Raw genomic sequence first — 22047 nt, 5'->3', positions numbered from 1 at the left:
AGGCATTCTGACCTAGAATTTTAAATATTAAACATGTCTAAAAAAAACGTTGCCATTTCAGGACCCATAGTAGTTATTTTCACCAGCCTCACCCACCTGCAGCAATGTCAAAACCACCTGTTCCCATAAGATTTGCGTCCCCTCCCAAAGCAGCAATTGCTCAGACTTTGCTCAATATTTTCTAGTCTATAGTTTAATGCAGCATTTTGGGGGCCAAAGTAAAGACACATGTCAGCCCAAGCTATGTGCTCCATGTAGCATTTGCAATCATTTTCAAGCAAATCCAAAGTGAAAATGATACATCCTCTCCTCCAGGTGCAGTAGTGTGAACTGGCAGACTTTAAGAATGTTGCAGCCTTTAGCAAGCAGTTGCCAGTTTCCTCTTGTGTTATTGTGACTCTTTGGCCTGAACTGAGGAAATCGTTGGTTGAAACATCACCATTTAGGGGGGCTTTTTAGGCCAGTCCATGGCAGCTGAAAGCACTGTATGGAGCTTACTTTTAATCAAACTAGAAACAGAAAAGAGGAGAAGCTGATGGTGGTCTTCAGCCTCCTGACAAACAGCTATAGCACGGTGTCTTTTAGTCATATAACATGTTTGTTTCTACTGTAAAAATTGTCATTATAACATGAGGTGTATATGTGACCTCTCCTGGTTCTGCAGACAGCCTTTGGTGAACATTTAAGGAACTGCAGGTTTTTGCACTTCCGTAGCGCCTTCATTTTTTTCTCCACCAAAGTTGCCGCTGGGTCTTGACTGAACATTAAAAATCATCAGACGTCCACAGTAATACTAATAGTGTGTGCACAGGGCTTTAGATGGTGTGATTTTGCTCATTTGCTGCACAAAAGCTCCAGAATCCTTCAGTAAATCAGGCTCTGGGTTTTCATAAATGGTTAATACTGATGGTCTGATAAATAAAGTCTGTGCTAATTGTAGGATTAGAGAAGACAGCACAGGCAGGCTAATAAGAGAGCTAGTCTTATTGCTATTGATTTATAGATGGTCTCTTGATCCCTGAAGTGAGAGACAAAGACGAGCTGTGATTTTGTGTTTTAGTGTCGTCGTGGTGCTGCGGTGAGGGTCAATCAGTGTAACAGTAATCAGGAGGCTAATGTGAAGAGGCAGCACAGAGAATAGAGCCAGTCCTCTGACTGACACCTTCATGAAAAGGCATGACATTTCATCTGGGCATGTTTTCCACCAGCTAACCATGGCGACGCGCTGCAGCAGAGCGCCCAACAGCGACAAACTCAATACCTGCTCACATGCTGCAGACACAGACGTGACATAACAAGTCAGCTTTGGCTTGTTGCTGCTTCCAGTGAAAACCAAAGCTCTGGTGTCGTGTTTTCACACGTCTCTTACTCACTCGCAGCATTGGTCAGGGAGTTTCATAACAAACCATCAGCAGACGGATGGAGAGGAGGTCGTGTTGTCAAACTGGAAAAATTAAACAGTGGTCTGGTGGAGACAGAGAAATCAGCGTGAAATGACTTTTAGACTGAGAGCTGCAGTGTTATTTCTTTGGTTTTGTGTCTGTTGTTTTGATCTATTATTGTGTCATCTTTGATGCTTCCTCTGGACACAAAACTGAAGAATACATTTATTCATGATGAGATGTAGGGCATTTATGAATGTTAATAATATGAGGAGTAAAAATAATTAATTGAAACACAGAACCTGCTTGTGTTGAAGCACCCTTAAGCTGGATTCATGCTTCTGTATTAAAGCTATGATGAAGATTCGTGTAGCCCTGAACCCTAAGCAGACAGCTGTTAAAGACACACAATTAGAGACTGTGTTCACTTCAGCACCAGCCTCAACAGAAAATGTCTTCACTGTTTAAATTTAAAACATAATCTCTGAATGATTTACAAAAGAAAAAAAACAACACACCCTCATCCACTGTAATGGTTCCAAACATGTGTAAGATGTAGAACAGCTGGCAGCTCAGACTCATTTAACCCCTGGTTATACACTCCTGATCAAAAGTTTAAAACCAGTTGAAAAATTGCAAGAATTTACATTTTGCACTGTTGGATCTTAAGAAGCTTCTAAGTAAAGCTTCAAAATGCAAAAAGAAGAAATGTGAGTGAGACAAAAAAAATGAGTAAGCAATTTATTGAAAACAACAATTAAATTGTAATAGGCTGTTAATCAGCTGATCAAAAGTTTAAGACCATAACTCAAAAAACCCTGAAAACCCTTTCAAACAGAAACAAAAGTTAAAAAAAAAAAAAAAGACTCAGTAATGAGTAGCTCTACCGTTCTTGTTGATCGCTTCAAAAGTTCGTTTTGGCATGCTTGATGCAAGTGTTTCCAGGAGGCTAGCGGAAACGTTTCTTCAAGTGGTGAAGATAGCTTCAGAAAGGGCATCCACTGTCTGGAACTGATGTCCATTTTTGTAAGCTTCCCTTGCCATCCATCCCAAAATGTTCTCAATTGGATTTAGGTCAGGGGAACATGCAGGGTGGTCCAAAAGAGTGACATTATTCTCTTGGAAGAATTCCTTTGTCAGGCGGGCCCTGTGAACTGCAGGGTTGTCCTGTTGAAAAACCCAGTCATTACCACACAGACGAGGGCCAGTCATGTGGGATGCCTGCTGCAGCATCTCCACATAGCCACATAGCCAGCCGCCGTTTGACGCCCCTGCACAACCTGAAGCTCCATTTTTCCATTGAAGGAAAAAGCACCCCAGATCATGATGGCGCCCCCTCTACTGTGCCACGTAGAAAACATCTCAAGTGGGATCTCCTTGTCATGCCAGTAATGTTGGAAGCCATCAGGACCGTCGAGGTTACATTTTTTGTCATCAGAGAATAAAACTTTCTTCCACCTTTCAATGTCCCATGTTTGGTGCTTCCAAAGTCCAAAAGGGCAATTTTGTGGCATTGAAGAAGACGAAGGCCTTTTAAGATATTTTTTGTTTGTTAAGCCCTTCCCTCGCAGATGCTGTCTGATTGGGCTGCAGTCGGCACCAGTAACGGCCTTATTTTGGGTCAAGGATCGTCCCGTGTCTTGATGGACAGCCAATTGGATCCTCCAGCTCAGCACCGGTGAAATCTTTTTGGGTTTACCACTTGACTTTTTTGTCCCATAACCCTCGGGATCTTTTAAGAAATTCAAAATGACTGTCTTACTGTGTCCAACCTCAGCAGCGATGGCGCGTTGTGAGAGGCCTTGCTTATGCAGTTCAACAGTCTGACCACGTTCAAAGACGGAAAGCTTTTGCCTTTGCCATCAGGAGGTCATGACAGTGTGAATACCTGACAAAAAATGACATTGAACCCAGATTTTTGCTCAGATTTTGGCTTGTAAAGGCTGTGGTCTTAAACTGATGATTAGCTGACGAACAGCCTATTTCAGTTTAATTGTTCTTTTCAATAAATTGCTTACTCAATTTTTTTTTTTGTCTCCCTCACATTTCTTCTTTTTGCATTTTGAAGCTCTACTTAGAACCTTCTTAGGATCCAACTGAGCAAAATGCAAAATCTTGCAATTTTTCAACTGGTCTTAACATTTTGATCAGATAGTTAATTGATCGGAGCCTAACCACCTCTACCTAAAACTCAGGCTCCTCTTTAACCATTTTATAGTCCTGGAGACACCCTAATACTCAAATAAAATCGCAATATTAAATCATGATGAGATGAATCGTCCACTCGTTCTTGTGAATATCTGAAGTATCATCACTTCAGACCAAACTCTGTGAGGTAACAAAAGGTGAAGAGCTCTGATTTCCTGAAGGATCCTGGAGTCTCCTCTGCTCTGCTGTGTGGAGAGGAGACGACAAGGAAGTTCAAGAGTCCACAATCTTTTAATACTGGATGACGGGGACATGAGAGTCAACCTTACACTTAAAGAGGAGGTTATATTCATCTCATTGATCCAGGAAGACCTCAGGACCTCCAAGAAGGGCTGGAGCCTTCAGAGATGGACAAAAAGTGAGTTGATGTTGAAGTGGTGTTAAAAAAGGTGCTCATAAATGCACTGTTCCCTTGTGAGTACGACTCCAGATTTCAGAGCACTGGCCAGTGGCAGCTGGTCAATAGGGGGCGCTAGGGCACCGCCCCCCCATCACTCTCTCCACAAAGACAGGACAGATCTTAAGATCATTGACTAGATTTTTTAGACATTTGCTTTAAATATCAATGAAGTTATTTGAATATAGATAAACTTTGTCATGCACTGTATAGATATAATTTATTAATAGATGTGTAATGTTCAATAAATCAGTATATCACAAACATTCTTCACGTTTGCTTTACTTCCTGTTCAGTCATTTCCTCCCTGGGGCGCTGGGCTCCCCTAGTTATAAGCTGCGCATGTGCATTCGCTCCTCTCCAGTACAAGAGATAGGAGCTCCGTGGGCGCAACACGACGGCGCCCCTGAAAGGATTACCGCTAACCACTCGCCCAACGCCAACAGGTGGCAGCAGAGAACACTCCTGAGGAAGTCATGCACCATCATGGTAAATCCCTCTAAATCTCTGGCTTTCTGCCCGAAATTGCACCTGTGTTTGTTGTTTAGCTCATGGAGAGATGCTAGGAAGACACTTTAGCAAAATGCAATAAGAAAACTAAGTTGAGTGTTTAAAGATGACGTCTCTTGGGAGGAGGACACTGGAGGAGAAACTTAGAATTAAAGAGCTTGGACCTGACCGGCCAGATATCAGGATGAAGCAACAAAGCTGCGACAGAGGGAGAAAGTACACTGATGGCATATTAGACTAATAATAATACGTGAATAAATCAATAAATAATAGTTTTGTGTGTTTAAACATTTTTGCTGCACTCAGGTCTGGCATTTATATTTTTACTCAACCAGTCACTATTGAAGAGGCGACTACTTACACCTTATGTCTTTTGTAAATGTCCATGTTTAGAATAAATATTCAATTAGCACTTTAACATGACATTGTCATGTATTGAGTTGATTTGCTCACGCAACAACACATAAAGCGACAATGAGATTCAGGAAAAAGTCGTGGTGGTCATTGTAGACGTGAATGCGGTTGTTGAGCCATCCTCCGCATCTGTGTCCATTGACAATATGTTCAATGTTTTCAATTTTTTTGTATGTTTATATATTAATAAAACCTTTGCCTTTGCCTTGTGATAATGTGTGAAAAGTTTAAAATTTAAGTTTACTGTGATAAGAGTTGGTTACTTGTGGCTGCTGATGACCCTTATTATAGCCATCTTATTAATTAAATTATATGTTATATATAACATCATATTATATATACTATTTTTTCACCAACCAAACAAATGCAGATGTAAAAAAAAGGCATGTTAATATGACTTAACTCACGGTGTAGTAACATCTTTTGAAATATACCTCACAGACATAACATATTAAATTGGGATTTTGTTGTAGCCTCCCCTCAAGAAAAATGCACCAGCCACCACTGGCACTGACACATCTGATGAGCTTTTCACTGCTGTAGATGGTGTTTGAAACAAATGCTTAACTAATGACGAAAAACAAAACTCTCACATAGAAATTTTAAATCACTTCAAAGGCGTGCATGCATTACATTCAGACAACCCTCTCCTTTGGCCCAATGCTTTAAACCAGCGGTTCTTAGCCATGCTCTACTCACCAGTCATCATTAACATCCAAAAACACATAGATACAAGTTGCAAATGAAAAACCAAAACACAATAAACTCATCATCCAAAGGTCTGAATAAACAATTTACAATCCACTCCTCACTACAAATTTCTAATACCTTCAAGCATTTCAGAACAGCTCCTTTTTTCACAGGAATGGCTTAAATGTCAAAGACTTTACTAAAGACCTTGAAAGTCTCCATTTTTTCTTCAAACTGATTCATCCCTGTATCTCCATGTGATGAGGTTAAAAATGTGCCTGTGCTTGGGGTTGAGAATTCTAAATCTTTTCTGTCACTTCATATTTATTCAGAAGAGCAAAAGCAGAAAAGCAATCTCTGATTTGTCACATTTGCTCCTGGTCAAACATTCAGCCTCTTCGTTCTCTGAAACCTTCAGATTTGGAAAATTAGAGTTTTTAGTCCTTGAACATAAGCAGCAAGCATAACAGTCTGAACAGATCAGTGCAGGTCTTTATGAAAGAGATGAGCTCTTAGGGAAATGTTTGACCCATACACCCAAATACAGGAGAGGTATGGACTAAAAGCTTCAGAAAAAGTATTAACTATTAATGAAAACCGTGAGTCCATCTGATCATATTCATTTATATTTACTCTGGAGTTTCTCTGAGATAGAGTAAAGCAGATAATCATAGCATAAAGGACTGTTTCCTAATATTATACTCTAAAATATGATCATTTTTCTGCAGTATTCAAGTTTATGCAGCCATGTTTCCTATAGATGACATAAAGCTTGCTTTTAAATCATAAGGAGGATCAGACAAGGTACTCTTAGTACATTTTAAGACCAATTTAGACCACTTTAAATGATATTTATTGCCTGCATCACAGCCATATATGCACAGCTACACTGAATCTGATGAAAAATTTGTATGAAGGTAAAACCAAAGAAAATGGTCGGTTATAATTATATTATCTTCATGTGAACATGATTTAGAGAATACAAACTGAAACATTTTATATTGAAAGAGCTGTCTGCAAACTTATTCCAAAATACTCAGACTATCAACTAGCAAATATAGGCCTCTGCCTGCTTAGAGCTAAAATCTAACCACTTAGTTTTAAAAGTTTGAAGGACATCTCTTAAAGTGTTCTTGAGACTTCACATTTACTAGAAAAGGATGGAGACACGCCCCATGACAAGGCTCTTTGAGCTCTAAAATGTAATCAGTTCATCCTTCAGTCTGGATGCGCATTTGTACAAAGTTTGAAGAAAATCCCTAAAAGCGTTCTAAAGATACTGAGTTCACAAGAGTGACCTAAAAAACTGGATGGATATAAAGCCCAATGACCTTGACTTTTGACCTGCAAAATCTAGTCAATTCATCCTCTGGTCAGTGTGGAAATTTTTGCAAAATCTGTCATAGCATTCATGAAGTATCTTGTTTACAAGAATGGCTTAGATGGACGGACAGACAACACAAAAACAGAATGCCTCTGGATTTAGCTATTGTGACACGGAGGCATAAAAATTATATCAGTACAGCTCCATTGGCATAAATCTGCTGGTGTGCTTTAACTTTTTTATTTCTGCCTTCTCATATGGGCTTTTCCTTACCTGTTGTGATGATCTAAAGAGTGCCTCCATATTACTGGTCAACTTGGTACCTAGGCTCGCTACATCTAGTATCATTGGCTACGTTCACACTGCACTTAAAAGTGACCTGAATCTGATTTTTTTGCTCACATGTGACTCATCTAATTTTTTCCGGAAAGTGTGAACAGTGCAAGTCACATTAAATCGGACCTTTTCTAATCAGATACAGGCCACTTTCGTATGTGGTTCTAAATCAGATATGTATCTGATCTTTCGGAAGTTGACTGCAGTGTGAACAGGCAAACAAAAAAATCAGACCTGAGAAAAGATCAGAATTGAGCATTAAAGCCTGCAGTGTAAACATAGCCATTGTCTGAAGAAGAACAAGTAATGTCCTCCACATTCTTCATAGCATAAATTGAAACACCAGATAGACTTTTTCACATATCCATGGTTTAGGACAGTGTTTCCCAACCATTTTTTCTTGGAGCCCCCCCTAAATGTCTTAAGACAAGACAAGCCCCCCCCCCCAGGACCCAAGAGAGAAAAAAAAGTGACACACTGTCGCCAATTTGAACATCGATTTTAATAGTTTCACTAATAAAACCCTAAAAAAGGCCTATGCATAATTTTCTTATCAAAAGACCTTTGTTTAAAGTACCTAATAACTGCTTTATCATGGTTCTTGTCAATATTTGCAAATCTAATTTTGGGAGCCTCAGAAGAGACAAAGCCTTGCGCCTCCTTAAGACCTTTTTGCGGACCCCAGGTTGGGAACCAATGGTTTAGGATATATTTAACAGCCATCTGGGAAACAGCCCAAAGACGGTGTATGGGAAGACAACAGCTCTGCAGGCAGCTGTTATCATTGTTCACTATCAGTGGAGCCAGTAGGTAAATTAAACTATTGTCAAAGTCAGTCAGGAGAAGACAAAAACATATTTTACACCAAGAACAGCTTTCACTATTGGGCTTTGCTCTTCTTTTATTCAAAAATTGCTGTCCAGTGCTGATCAAGCTGTTTTTAGCTGCATCCAGGCTAATCTCTTCACAGGCCACTATTGTTTACAGGCTTGCTTCAGCTAAACCACACCCCTAGCTACTGCCTCTATCTCTTCAAAGATGCTGATTGGTCTGGTAATCCGCTGACCAGGAGCAGGGGTGTCAGTTTGAAGCTTTGCAAGATGGATATGTTTAATCAGATGTGAAATCTGGTCAGTTGATCAGCTTTGTAAGGTTATTTTTGGCATTGATTTTTACTTTTAAAAATAAATAGCATATATAATAATTTTGATTAGCACAAACAGAAAATTGTCTCTCTGATGCAGTGCACAGCTTCTCGTGGTTGGAGTTAGATTTCTTGGTTGAAGTTTAGATGCATGTCTCTGCAGTAGAAAAATTCTAGTTTTCTTTTCTGTCTGTCTGCCATTGTCATGTCTTCTGTGATCTCAGCGCAAAGCCACTGATTTCCCACCTGGGAAGTAAATTGTGTTCATCTGCCAAACTTTGTGGGCGTATTGGCACAAACATGTAATCAGTGTAAATTCCTCTGTGGAAAGGGTGCTAAAAGGGGCAGATAGTGGCTGCTGGTTCATGGTGCCATTAGTAGGCACCTTTCATTCTATGTAGATCCAGCCCTAATTGTAGCAGCTCATGTAGAATCAAACAGGGTCAGAGGTCATGTCTCAGCAGGTCCTGAACTCTTCAAAGAAACTCAGTGATAACTGAGCAGCTCCTGAAAACCCACCGAGACTAATTAAGACAAAGACAGCAGGCAGCTCTGTGATCACTCCAAACACCAAGGGAGAGAGACGATCAGGAGCAGCTGCTGCCTCATGATTCTCCTGATGCAGAGAGAGGGGGATGAATTCACAGAATGATGGAAAAGCACACCTGCAGGGGGAAATGATGATCAATATTACAGAAACAATCTGGTAAACAAATTCAGAACCTGATTGTTTCGGGAAATCATCATTCAAACACTCAGGTGTCCGGAATAACCAACATTGTCTCTGCACAGTGGGAGATAATTATTCTCAGTGAAGTTCCTACAATCCACTTTGACTTGTGATGAGCTCAGAGAGCGGAGGACTTAGAGACAGGGCCACAGAAAGAGCAGCACCCACGCACTGTTAACAAAAACTGACAAGAAACAACAGTCCTGATGGCTTTCAGTCAAGATGACAGACAGGATGTCAAAACAGCTGTTCGTTAATCTCAGACCCTTTAGTGCAGCTTTGAAATCAGAGGATTTGATTGAAGAATTAACGATTCATGAAGGAAACTTTGAAAAGACAATAGACTCCAAATTCCACATGAAGAACTCTCATACCTGATGGTGAATAATCTCAAACTAAAGTACAGACTAATCAGAAATTGAAGTTTAACGGCTAGCACAGATGCATGCATGTGTTGCCGTTGCAGAGAAGTCCTAAAGAAAGCAGCCTTCTGAAAAGTAAAGCATAGAAATTTCTCTGTAAACATGCACATCTTTTGGGTAATTTTTTTATGCAGAGCAAATGAAGAGCAAATGAAACCATCTGCAGTGATGGGACCATTATCTTTCAAAACACAGTTTTTTCTTTGTTTTTGAAGTTGTTCAGACATTTGATGAGCCAGACACCAAGGATAATTTCTTCTGTCTCAGGTTTTGCACAAAAGCCAAAAAGATAAAGACAACTCATTAAAACATTCGCACGTCTGATGTTTTTTTAATTATCTGCAGAAAAATAAAAGCTGTCTCATAATGTTCCTCTTCATTTGATTGTTGATTAATAAAATGTACATTGTTCAGCTGGTGTATTCCCCTGTGCTCCATTTTTTTTTGCAGAGTTAACAGTTTTAGAGAAAACCTTCACAGTGATAATTACTTTATTCCCTTCGGTGCTGTGGCTTCACTCTATGGATTAACACAAGACAAAGGAAGAGATCAATGCAGAGTTTAGATTTAAACAGCACAGACAGTGGACTGAAATATACATAAAATTCAACCTTAGGACCTATTATCTGAGTCTTTATCAAAGGTAGAGCAGCAGTTACTCCAACCAGGATAAATTAAAGGTTAGTGCTGGATTTGCCCATCTTAAAGTATATATGTACCACAAAAAGCCAAATTTCTACCTACTTGCATCACAGGCTGTGACACAGCTTGGGCCCAGTGACAGAGTGAGTAATAAGTTTGCATAACTTCAGCTTAGTACAACGTTAATACGTTCAGGAGAGTTTGTTGCACGTGTGTTTAATGGAACTTATTTAACTAACGCTACCTGTTTAATATTGCCAGATGGTCGTTTTGGCCAAGACTATTGTTGGGTACAACTATCTTATTTAGCTTTAAGACAAGTGTCATTTCACAATCAACGGGCAGGATTAATAAAAGCTATGCAGGTGGTTGTGGTCAGTTATAATTAACTCCACCTGTATATACTGACAGTTAATTGCCAAAACAGGGCGTTTTCACAAGATGTCCTAGAGTCATATACAGGTTAAGTTTGCCTGTTGTTACCGTCTTTCTTTGAGGTCTAACTGTAAATTCATTGCAATGATTTATTAACATTTGTATTGTAAAACCATGGTGTAATTTGGTAAGCCCAACTATATCCTAATTTAACTGTTGAACTATTATTACTAGAATTAATTCTAGTCAACTTGCAAGGATAATAAAAACCCTCTACTCTTTATTACAAATGTCAAATAAATCCAGCTGCATTGTGACTTATCTGCTTGTAATGTACGTTTTTCATCATGTTATGCTTTTTCAAATATCCCTCTTTTTCAATACTATATTTAGCATTTGTGTGTAAGTTTTTTGAAATGTTGGCCCTTTATTTACATTTTTTCCCGTGCACTTTAATCTTATGTATTCTGCAATTTACTTTGCTTTTCTGCATTTTCAGCAATGTTTTTACATGCATTTCAGCAGTCAGTATACTTAGTGTATTTTAAGGAAATACAATTTTCTAGTTTGTCTGTGAAATTACCTGATTTTTTTTTAACTATTTATGTGATCTCTTTCTTATAAAGATGCATATAACAATCCAAGAAGGGAGAGCATTGCCTCAACCCTACAAAGTTGAGTAAAGTGAGGGCATATTTGGAGGGCCATTTTAAAACAGCTGCTCTCCATGAAGGTTTATTTTTTATGAACACTGCCACAGAAAATGCAAATGAAGTTACAAAGTGTTTATACATCAATATTAGAGGTGTATGAAATGGTTATTTGTCATTGAATACTGATATGAGCTAATTACTTGCCTGATCATAGCCCAAACCAATAGGCCAACTGATAATTTCACATTTTTTTATTTTAGAAATAAGTTCATAACATGTAGTTTATGCATATCAAAGGATCAGCAAGACTCTGATGTGGTGAGTAAAGATGGATGGCTTAATTTTCCAGAGCATTGAAGAAAGTAAATCTGGCATCAATATTACAATGAAAACAAACACCAATTCTGATTCTTCAAATGATCATTTATTTGGTCATCAAAAAACTTCACAAATATACTTTAATTTTTATAAGATGTTGCCTCAACATTGTTATTCAGCCTTTTGACATCATGTTTAAGTTCAGCAATAATATGAGCAGATACATATCAGCACCAATATGTATCATGCACCTCTATTAAAAAGGTGTCTGAGACACACTTTTGAATAATAAATAAAATGTATTTTTTTTATGTTTTAGGGTATACTATCCACAGATGTGGTTTAAACTGCTGACCACAATGGCATTACCACTGCATCAACTGCCAGTCAGTTTTATGGAAACTGGACTTCATGAAACATCTGTCTCTGTGCAATAAAAGGCTTCAGCCGTAACAATAACCATCCTAGCACCATCAACCACCACCATTACTACTCCAGTAGCCTCCAGCATCCCAGCTCCATCAACCACCACCAACTCCACTCCAACAGCCAAAATCATCTCATCTACAACAACCCCTGCCATCTCAGCTCCAGCAACCACTAGCCTTCCCACTCTAGCGACCACCACATTCCCAGCTCCAGCAGCCACCACTGTGCCAAGCACCCCAAGTGGACAGATCCAAAGTGTCCATTTGATGCCAGTGCTCTAGAAAAAATGTCCTGTATGCCAAGTTGTTTTGAAGAAAAAAAATTTAAAGAGGCACATTGACAAGAAGCACACAGGCAAACAAAAGGACATCACAGCAAGCTCACATCTTGAGAGTGTGAATGTGTACTCCCCTTCATGTTAAAAATAAAGTATGGGGTTAAGATCAACATTTTTCTTGCGAGTCATCTGGGTGCCAAGTAAACATGGAGCCGGCATGGAGGAGAGGATTGAAAGCTTATAAATGTGTTCACCCAAAATCGATAATATATAGATATACCTCTTATGCCTCCTCCAAAATGCTTCATGAAACAACCCTTGGTGAGATGGTGAAAAGCAAGTGGTTTGGTGATGATAAAAAGAAGATCTGCTTGGATCAACAAAACCATGCCAAAAGTCACCACATACCTCTCTCTGTGTTCTCCAAAATTGGAACCCCTCACTAAAAGAAATGCATATCTGTTTATGAGCCCACCATCTCCTACTACAGTCGTTTGGGGAGAGTAATGGTTTCGTATGGTTCAAAAAGTAATTCATGGCATTCTCCCTGTGCAAGGACAAAGAGGTCGTGCCCACATAAACACATTGCCAAATGGCATTTATTTCAGACACACCAAAAATATATATTTATATTTGGTTGTCTCTCTGTCTCCCTCGTCATCTTTCTCTCTGTCTCTGTCTCTCTCTGCCTCTCTCAGGAGTCGTTGAAGTGTGAGCCTGGAGACTGAAGAAGTCACTATTGGGCAAAATAAAAATAAATCTAATCTACCCCCAGAGTCATGCTTGTGTCTTGCCTCTTTCTAACCTTAAAAATACTTGGTTGAGATATATAGTCAGGTCAGTTCTGTTTATCTCACACCAAATCATAACAAAAGTCTGTGTCTCTTAGGGCATAGTTTTACATTGAGGTCTCTACTGTGCTTTCACTTTTTTCCCTGAGTATCATTAGCTAATTCTGCTAATACTACAATTTTCAAGACTTTGCAACCAAGGTAAATGGCAAGGCAAAATAGTGTTTGGATAGAAGAAGTCTTTGAGTCTTTGGAAGAAGGTATTATTTGGGTGGAATCAACCTTTAAAACTGCAAATTATGTAAGTATTATTTGGAAGCAAACAACTTTTAAAACTGAATAATGAATCAAAACATTACTTAGCTGGAATCAACCTTTAAAATTATAAATAACAAATCATAGTATTATTTAGCTACAATCAACCTTTAAATGATAAATTATAAATAAAAAAACAAATTATTATTTTTGGTAGAATTAACCTTTAAAACTAAAAATAATGAATCAAGGTATTTGGGTGGAATGAACCTTTACAACTATACATGATAAGTAAGACTTTTACTTGGTGGAATAGATCTTAAAACTAAAACAAAAAGTATTTGGCTGCCAGGGTCCTAAACCAGCAGTCCTACAACGGCAGTGCTAAAACCAGCCTCCAACAGGGGGGTGGCGCTGTGGCAAAAATGCCAGGGTCCTAGAACTGCGGTCCTGAAACTGCAGCCTCCATGTTTGCAGAAACGTAGTATTAGCCAGACCACTCTCAGTTAATCCTCCTGCAGCTGGCGCTGTTGCTTCTGTGACACACGCACACAAAATATGTCGTCATATTTTATGTTGTTTGTGTTTTGATCTGTGTAAATTATTTTCCACAAAAATAATTTAAAAAACAGTAATTTGAGCTGTTATGGCTGGTAATGTATTTGCTTTGTATCTGATATGATTCAGTGTGATTTATCCTGGATACCTTAGTTTGACCAGCAGGAGGCAGTGTGGCGCTGTGCTTCTCCCCATGGACTCTCTTTGCTAGCTGACTGTTGTTGTTTCCTCACTCTGCTGTGAAGTTGAACCATAGACTGTAGAAAGAATTGGAGAAACCCCGTGTGACATCAGTTGTCTGCTAACAATAGTCGGACTCAAACAGCTCTTGAAGCCAATCCGTGGAGGCTTCCATATTGGATTCACGGTCTCAACCAAACTTTGGATCAACCTAATGGCCCGCCCACTAAGCGCGACTTCCTGTCAGCCTGCTGGCTAGCATTCCAGTTGACAGAAACAGAGCCTCTGCCTGCCGAGCTATCTGTCAATCAAATGAGACACGCCAATCAGCTTTCATCCTAAATATAATCCAAGCGATTGTGGTACAAAAAAATTCATCCCCCGTACAGTGGGAGCACAATAAGACACTGTATGTACAGAAATGTTGTTTAACACTAGAAAAAAGCTACAAAACGTTTCTAAGGTGGTTGAAGTATGTCAGTTTCTGAACATTTCAAGACTTGATTTTATCTTTCTGTTCTATGTAGGCTAAAATGGCGCCTGAAGTCTTTTGTTTGTTTCAAAGTAAAATTCTAGCTAAGTGTCTGGTCAGGTGGAATAATGTGTCATATGTTTGAAAACTGTTTCTAAATGTAATTGTTAGTGCTGAGGTGTATGTTTACAGTTTTATAAGCTTATTTAGTAGTAAGGGTCTTCATTTCATGTGCTTTATTTTTGCTACTTTAGAGCAATAGGCTAGTTTTTATTTATTTTATGACTGATGCTAAACAAGGGTAATTCAAGAACCTATAAAATTCTACATTTTGAGATAATGTTTTACCTCAGTTTTGGAACTAACTGTAAACTCTAACTCAGTTTGAAAACTGAATAAAGATTTTGCCTGTGCTGTTTTACACTGTAAATTGAGTACTTACAGTGCTAAAGGAAAATATGGTTTTTATCTCGAAAGAAAGCTTTATTGTTATTTGTAAATGTATTATCAGTGATGTCGTGAATTAAGCAATGTTGTAAAAAAACGTGCAGAATGGCATGGAAAAAAATGCATTTATTTTGAATACTGAGTATTAAAGACTCTGCTGAGCGAGGCTGAACTGAACAGACACACCGTTGCCTGTCTTATCCTTTTTCTCCTATTTTTACAGGAACTTTAACTTTTTATGGGTACTCAGTGTGAGAGCTGTAACGCTTCACAACAAAAAGGTTCATGGTTTAAATCCCTGTCAGACAGAGCCTTTCTGTGTGGGGTTTGCATGTTCCCCCGATGCATTCAACCCTAACCCTAACCCCCCCGCAGATACTCTGGCTTCCTCCCACAGGCCAAAAACATGCTTGTTTGATGAATGGGTGAATCTAAATTAATAGTAGGTGTGAGAGTGACAGCTTATTTATCTCTGTACGTCATCCCTGTGATTCACAGGCAACTGGTCCAGGAAGACCCTACCTCTCTCCCAATGACAGCTGCCACCTCCTTGAAAAATCAGCAGACTGGAAGCTGTTTGTTCTTCAATTCAGCAAAAAATGTACACTGAACTTACTTTTTGCAATTTTGGGGGACCATTTTTTTTCTCTGAGTTCTTCATATTTTTGTTTCTGAATAGTAAAAGCTCTCTAAATTGTCATAACAACAATGTCTGAGTTTTTAAAATTTGATTATCAGCTCCTTTTAGTGTCTCTGTTGGCTGATCTGAGCTAAAAGCCATTAAAATTTGGACAAGGAGTATTTCTGTCCTCGGAGCAGGGGATCAGGGTGCAGCCTTTTGAGGCTCACAGTGTTTTTCATCAGCTGGCTTCATCTCACCGTGATGGCAGGGGGAGGAGAGAGGCTGAATGCTCTCTTTGACATGGAGGACACGGAAACAAAAACTTTCTAAGCCTTCGCCCCCTCAGTGCCATGTGGCTGTAATTATTCTGTCACCTTCTCAGTGTGACTAAACAGCAGAGGGAACGCCATGTGGGTCGAGGAGGATCCAGGCTGAAGATGTGCTCAGGCAGTCTGTGACAAAGATGAACAACATCAAAAAATAATTTGCAATCATTCTTTAAAGAAAAATACGTCATATTCATTAGTTTTTTCACACTGGTGCCTATTAATGGTTGGTGGAGCTGAGGCAGGTCTAAAGCCTCCTGGCAGTTACAGCCTCATTGTCTCATTCAGGAAACCAGTTTGAGATTATTTTTGGCATGGTGCATCATCCTGCTGGAAGTCACTTAAATCCCCTCTCTTCCTCGTTCTGATGAACTTTAGCAAGTCTTCTTGACTACGTCTACATGCCTGAATGCTTGCTATGGGATTGGCTGATTAGCTATTTGTGTTAACAAGCAACTGAACAGGTGTACCTTATGAAGTGGCCAGTGAGTGTATTTCACATTCATCTTCACATAAAAGTCATGCCAAGGTCTGCTGGGAGAATTGCAGAGAGACCTTTTTTTATCAAGAAGAGCTTTTGGTGTGTCTCTTTACTTTTTTTTTAATCAAGAAATGCGGTCGAGGTCTAATTTAACGCTCCACTTTTCTACAGCTACATCCAAGCTAATTGCTACCTTGGCCGGTTTATAAGAGAACACAACCCCACTCTAAACTCAAGCTGAAGCAGGTCAGAAGAAGAGTGAAGGCACCTTTTCTGTCATGAAAAGCTTTCAGTGCAGTTTTTTGCTCTTTATTTTATGAAGAATTGTGGTCCATTTCTGATAAAACTGCCACTATACTATAGCTGCATCCAAGCTAACAACTACACTGGCGGCCACCATTGCTATCCGCTCTTACAACTTAACCCTGCCTGTAGCTTCTCCTCAAATGACGCTGATTGGTTTTGACACAAATGTTGTGGATAGGAGATTTGTGGGATGGATTTGACTGATTACAGGCATAGTGACTGTCCATTTGATTTGCAAGGTTAATCCTTATTCAAAACAAAACCGAAGAGTTCTCAAATATTCACCCCCCAAAAAGACATGAACTATTTTGGCAAAATGCTTTTTGAATCAGGCTGTTAGTATGTTTATCTCTGCTGTAAGAATGGACACTGGAGGAACTGCAGGGTTTTTTGTTTTTTGCACTTCCACACTGGCCTGGACGTTGCTGCTCACAAAGATGATAATACTTCAGTTTTAGTTACACATTTAGCACCATGAAGTGGCAGCATCACCTTTGTGTCATTTAATTGATACTACACATCCTGCTGCACATTCACACAACACCATTGCAATGTTTTAACATTATATTGTACAGCTGAGTCCTCATCTAACATTAGCACTACTCCATCCTGCAGTGCCCAACACTCATTTCATCCTTTACCTCAGACAAGACGCCCAAATTGTCTCACATTGTTTGTTACAGGTGCATGAAGTGTGGTAAAGCTAATAGTGTATGCTTTAAGTACAAAAACTATTATGAGCAAGCTGCAAAAGTTAACGTTGACTGGACATGACACCATAAGAGTTCTAGACAACTTTCTGTGACAGAAAAAGTCCACTTATCGCCTCATCAGCTCATTTGCTAGCTCTCAGCCTCGTGTCAAGTATGAGACGGGGCGTCATGAGTGAGAGGTCTTTTCAAGCCCTCTTGTTCTCGTCACCTTTACAACTTTTCACTCTGTTGAAAAGATTCAAGCTTTGAAGGACAATTAGAAACACATTACTCTGACAGATGACGAGTTCTTCCATTGTTACCTTTTTTCCGTCTGAATATTCTCATTGTATTACTGTCAGAAAAAACACTTTTAATGACACTTTGGTTCCTCTAGGTTTAATAAGTGAGAAATGCTTCTATCTGTATGGCAGAATATATAAATGTTTGTGTAGAATATAAGCTTTAATAAGAGTTACATTTGAATCGGATAAATTTAGACAATACATGAAATGTCTACCAAAGAAAGTTCAGTCCTGACAAACTCCTCTTTTCTTTTGATTCTTAGCATGAATTAATTTGAATTACAGAAATCACTTACAGGCAGCTGAATCACACTACCATGGTTTTTGATGTGGACTTTTCTAAAGATACTTTTTTCCTCACCAAAGTCAGCTTTATAATGCTAAATACTTGTTTATTTCACCTTTTTAGATGACTGCTAAGGTCAGCCCTACATTTGGCTCTGTCCGTATACTGACTGACTGAGTAACTGAGTGACGCTAACTTATAAGCCCTAGAATACAGAGCTGCATTTGCTTGGACTGAGTGCTGTCACTAATGGCTGCCTCCACTGTGTTAACTAGAGCCATACATACAGAGTTGCACTATGGGCGGGGTTTAGGGGAACTGAAAGCTCTCTAATGGCTGCCTCCACTGCTCTAAATACCTCAACTGTAGCTTTAGCCTCTGTTTCACGAGAACTGGGCCACATTTATGTATAACAAAGAATAAAACAACCCAATAAGGTCTTCATGTTGGGAAAGATGTTTTAACTCCTCTACTGACCTGCTTTGGCATGACTATGTGATAGTTAAGGGGGAAAAGGTAACTTCTTGTTCAGTGCTCAAGTACAACGGCTGCTTGGAGCGATTAGCTCTAAATTGGTCACAGCAGCACTTTGTCAAAACTGGACATTTCTTTGTTACCTCTGCCAAGGAGGTTATGTGATCAGGTGGGTTTGTTTGTTTGTTTGTTTGTTTGTTTGTTTGTTTGTTAGCAACATAACTCAAAAAGTTGTGGACTGATTTTGATGACATTTTTTTAGAAAATGTCAGAAATGGCATAAGGAAGAACTGATTAGATTTTGGGAGCGATCCGTATCACCATCTGGATCCAGGAATTTTTTAAAGGATTCTGTACTATTGGGAGATAGGGCTAATGGCAGAGGTCTGCGCTGTTACCACTTTAAACATGAGTGACTTCAATCCCAGCAGCAGTTTATGGAGCAGCAGTTTTTGGGTGTGTTTCTGTTCAAAGTTTTGGAGTTTATAGAGTTTGACAGACACACGCCTGGTCGAGGAGACAAGTCGGATCATAACAGAGAGAAAGACAGCAAATTGTAGCGAGAATAGAGGAATATTCACCCTCTGCCATGACTTCCAGTCATCTGGTGAGACCATGGGTGTATCTGTTGGCACCCGTAGCGAAGCCAGTGCTTTGCCTCACCGTGCTTCCACCCCACTGGGGAGGGAGAAATCCGTGAATGCCGTGGTGGGGGGCACATGGGGACGGATCCAGGAATTTTTTTGAAGGATTCTTCACTATTGGGAGATAGGGCTAATGGCAGAGATCTGCGCTCTCCAAGTGGTTTTCTAGTTAAAACAAGTGAAGACAGCAACACTAAAAGCTTTCTGTAACATAAAGGGTTTTTTTGCTCTTCTGCCAAACTGCTTCAGTGTGAGTGTGTGATAGTTAAAGGGGGAAAGGGTTAATTGTTGTATACAACGGCTGCAAGCCAAACATTATCGCCTTAGCCAGACCAACACTTTTCTTTACCAATGTTGTCGCTCTTCTGAACCCCTGCCCTTTTGGCATTATTATGTGATAGTTACAGCGAAAGGGTTAGTTGTTGTATACAGCTAATGAGTTGTTGTGCCCTGGCTAAAAGCTGGGACTGAGCGGCAGTGGCGCTTCTGTCTGAATCAGACATCGTGTCTCATCCACATAAGCGCAGAGAGCAACACTGAAAGCTTTCTGTGACAGAAAAAAATGTTCTCGCTCTACTCTTGGTCTTTTACTAGTTCTATCTGTTGAGGGAAAAATGTTTCAGAATACTGGAGGATAAACAGCAGAATTTTCTTGTTTCTGACCACAGAGGATCAGCAAATCAGCGCTGTGTGTGTGTCGCCAACATGGGCCAGGGGTGTGAGCTATGTCAAAAAAATATTGGGTAAATATTCCCCTACTATATGTTAATGGGGAACAAATAAATGTTAAATCTTGTTTAGACAACACTACTTAAACATTTAGCACGTCTTTGTTGGCAGGGATATGATAAATGCAAATGTGCTGTTTATAGATAATTAGTGGATATAAAAAGGACAGGAACACTAAAGTAGACATTCAGCTTAATTTTACACATATAAAGACCCTTACACACCTGTCTGAGAAGAAATAGAAATGTTCATGAAACCTGCTGCAGTTTGTTAATATAAAATTACTACCGTTTAAGACTTATATCTGACAAAAAATGTAATCTCCAGTGACACTGTCTCTATCATTTAATTTTGACACGTCTCTGTAGGGTTTCATATGTACACAGAGAGAGAGGACAGCATGTAGCTATGTACACTTAAGAAGCCACAATAAATTTGGCTCACAAAAAATAACAATAATGACAAAACTACTCTGCCAGTCAGGCATTTCAACAGGCATCCCAGATATTTGCGGTCAGCCATATACTAGGTTTTTACCTGGTCTTGTTCCTTAAGAAAAAAACAGATTACAAAGAATGGGATGCATCCTAGTTGGAACCAGAGCACATGCAGTCGAATGCAAAGACTGACTAGAAAGACAGCACTGCTTTTGGTTATACTTTCATATTCATTTTTATATGTGTGGACTAGACATGAATCAGCTCTCTTTCTCTCCATCATCACCTTTGGTTTTTGTCTTCAGATCACCACACACATTCACCCATGCAAACACTACTGACATCTGCGGTTTACCATGACTTTTCATCCTGCACTAGACTCAAGGCTTAAACTCGTAAAACACATCTTTATTCCCCACAACTATCTACTCACCTAATCATTCTATTTTCCTCCTTTTCTTCTGTGAAGACCTTGATATCAGATCATAATGCTGTGGGTTTTATACCTTGCAGTGAATAACTTTTAGCACCATTCATCATATTGAGTGGGTCAAATTAACTGTGTCAGTACAAACTAGATAAATAAAAGATAAATATCTCCAAGCAAAGTGAATAAAAACTGCATGTTTCCTAAAATGTTTTGATTGTTGAAGCATCGGTGCACTCAGCTGTGGGTCCTGACATTCCATCTACAGTCATAATGCACGGCAATGACTCCCACCACTCTGATTCTCACTCCGGTGGGCGAAAACATGGAAAGGATTCAAAATTCCTTAACTTTATTCTAAAGTAGAGTGTTATTCTTCTTCATAGCATCTCCTTTTCAGCACCTCAGTATTGTGAGAGTGAGGCCAAGGTTGTTTTCTACCGCTCGTGAAGGCTTTCAGTATCAATCCTACACACTGGCTGAATGAAACCCCTCCGCACTGGCTTTTAACAAAGAACACTCAGCCCTGAACTTAGGTCCCTCCGAAAGGTTTGTCATAACAGGAACAAAAATCATTCATGTAGAGGTGATTCTTGAGCATGGCCACAGGTTTTTACAGACAAAAATAAAATTCTAGTGAAGAGAAATGCTGAAATACTCTTTAGAAACACAAATAGATTCTTAAAAGGTTAATAAGAGGAAGGTGAAAATGATGGCAGCTAGATAGTGAAAATATTCTTAAACTCAAGGTGAAGCATTCTGTGATTCCTATTCAATAAAAGAGTAATTTCAGAAATCGTAAAATGAATGAATTAAACATTTAGTGCCTGGCAGTGTGGCTCAGGGTCCATCAGTCCAAAGGTACAGCAAATCTACTCAGTGGTCTGCAAAGTTGAAGGTTGAAACTCGAAGAGAAAATTGATATTTATTCAAAACATGATGACTCAACTAAAAAACAATCTGTTAGCATTCAGGATTTAAAGTTTCAAATTCCAAAGAGAGTTTGGCTGCTCTGTTAATCTGGTAGAGGTTTAGAAGTTTAATAAGCTCTTATTTGGCTGTGTTGATTTATAAAAAAGTTTTATGTAGAGCCTCATGAGTGACCAAAAAAAATAAGTGACAATACAAAAAAAAAAAAAAAAAAGCTCTTGGGCAGAGGTCACCAACCTGTAGATCATTATCAATGATCAGTTCAAGATGACCTTCAACATTAGCTTTCCATTGGATCTAACTTTAACTGATTTGCTTTCACTGCTTTAGTTTTCAGTATCAACAAGTTCTGAACAGGATTCATAGTTTTATTCCTATACTGTTGTTTTATTACAAAAAAATTAGTTGTTTTCATTGGTTTAGTTTTATATCAG

The sequence above is a fragment of the Cheilinus undulatus genome, linkage group 16 (genome assembly GCF_018320785.1).
Source record: "Cheilinus undulatus linkage group 16, ASM1832078v1, whole genome shotgun sequence".
Classification (NCBI taxonomy): Eukaryota; Metazoa; Chordata; class Actinopteri; order Labriformes; family Labridae; genus Cheilinus; species Cheilinus undulatus.
Note: the sequence above shows the minus strand (reverse complement) of the source record.